At 57.9% G+C, this 1,932-nt stretch overlaps 1 pseudogene; it reads right to left on the minus strand.

The window, feature by feature from the left end:
- Positions 1–450: 450 nt before the first annotated feature.
- Positions 451–1,811, minus strand: LOC108308612 (annotated as a pseudogene).
- Between the last annotated feature and the right edge of the window lie 121 nt (positions 1,812–1,932).

Genomic DNA, 1,932 nt, shown 5'->3' on the forward strand with positions numbered 1-1,932 from the left:
CTCTCAGCATCCCCCTCTCCGAGTCCTTCTGGTGAGCTGCTGCTGGTGGCGCCCGTGTGGCCACAGCACAGGTTTTCCTAACAGAGCCACTGGCCCAGCTGAAGGCGACTCTCCCAAGCTCCCTTCACCATCCACTCTGGCTTCCACATTGGGAAGTCAGGACGGGGTGCAATCGGGGAGGCACCTAGTTATTTAAGGGAGAGACACCCAGGCAGCATCACCGAGGCCCCCCACACACACTCCATGCTGGTCAGTGCAGGGACAGACCCCTGCCGAGAGGACACAACAGCACAGTCCACATAGCCCAAGGCACCTCCAGAGGTGGCAGCTGGGCAAGGATGAGGACCCCAGGCTGGGCACTCCTGGATTTGGAGCTGGGCAAGTTACCATCCCCATGGACTGGGCAACTTTATGAACCAGGGGAGCTGAGGGAAGGAGGCCCAGGGAGGCTCAGCCAGCTGTCAGGAGCAGCCCAGACCCCACCCCTGGAATGATGGAGGAGGAGGAGGATGAGGAGGTTCATCATCTGTAAATGCCACCAAGACAGTGTTGGGTGGCACCCGATGTTCCCTAGCACACCCAGGCCACTGGTGCCTCTTCAGGCTGTGTCCATTCACATGGTGGGACCTCCTGCCCATTGGTGGTGGGGGCAGGGGGTGTGGAGAGGCCTCCTCCAGGAGCTGCCTGGAGAACAGGACAGCCCTGACCCCCACTGGCTGACAGTGAACAGCATGTCTGCTCTCACGGAGTCTGAAGGTCCCTGCAGTGTTGGGCAAAAGTTTACATGGCACCCACTGGCCAGACTCCATTAACTCCACAGAGGGCAGAAGAGAGCCTGCTGACCTCCCAGCTGTTGGCCCCAGAGTCACAGAAGTCACCTCTACTCGACACCAGGACACAGACCCACCGCCCAACCTAAGAAAACAAGAACAATTCCAAGGCCTCCCAGGCCAGGCAGGTGAGAGGAGCTGGGTGGCAGTGGCTGCCAGCTGCAGCTCTGCAGGGTCAACAGAAAGCAAGAGTCAGTGGGGAGGGGCCAGGAACCTTGCGGCACATCACAGAGCAGAGGAGGCAGTGCGGCGGCAGGGTGTGGCTCATTCCTCAGGGCGGCCAACGCTGGTGACAGCTGTTCTTCCTGGCTTCACACGGAGCTCTCGCCCCAGCAGAGGCAGCCCTGGACAACTGGCTGAGCTGGTCCAGGACCTCCAGGCCATTCTCCTCTGCACAATGGGGCTGTCCGCCTGCTCCTGAGGCATGGTCAGTGTGGTGGCGGGGCTCATGGAATCCTCCATCACTCGCGTGTGCATGGCCACTTGCTGCTCAAACCTGTCCATCACTCCAGAAGCCTTCTACGGGTCCATGGTGTTCAGGGCGTTGTCCAGGGCTTTGGTCACCCACACCATGTTCTTGGTCACCGCCTTCATGGTCACAGCTGTGTACACCTTAGAGGCCAGTGTCCAGGCGGGATGCCACACAGAGCCGGTTCATGCTGCTGTTCTTTTTTTTTTTTTCAAGATGGGGTTTCACCATGACGGCCAGGCTGGTCTTGAACTCCTGACCTCAGGTGATCCATCCACCTCGGCCTCCCAAAGTGCTAGGATTACAGGCGTGAGCCACCGCGCCTGGCGACACTGCTGTTCTTCTTGCGAATGTTCTTCTTGTTCTTGGCATAGGCAGGTGCACTCTACATTTTTCTGCTGAAGGGCCTTCTTCACTTTGGCCTAGTTGGCCTAGGAGTGCTTTTCTGCCTTCTCTGCCAGTTTCTTCAGCTGCTTAATGATAAATTTCAACTGGAACAGAGTATCGTCCATGGAACACGTTATCCTCCATGGCCAGTCTGACAGGAGCACCCGTTGGAAAGGCAGAAGGGACATGGACTCGGGAAGGCGTCAGGTCCCAGTGGCACTTGCCTTATTTCTTTTTTTTTTTTTT

This window comes from Cebus imitator, unplaced genomic scaffold, assembly GCF_001604975.1.
Source record: "Cebus imitator isolate Cc_AM_T3 unplaced genomic scaffold, Cebus_imitator-1.0 Scaffold87, whole genome shotgun sequence".
NCBI classification, from domain to species: domain Eukaryota; kingdom Metazoa; phylum Chordata; class Mammalia; order Primates; family Cebidae; genus Cebus; species Cebus imitator.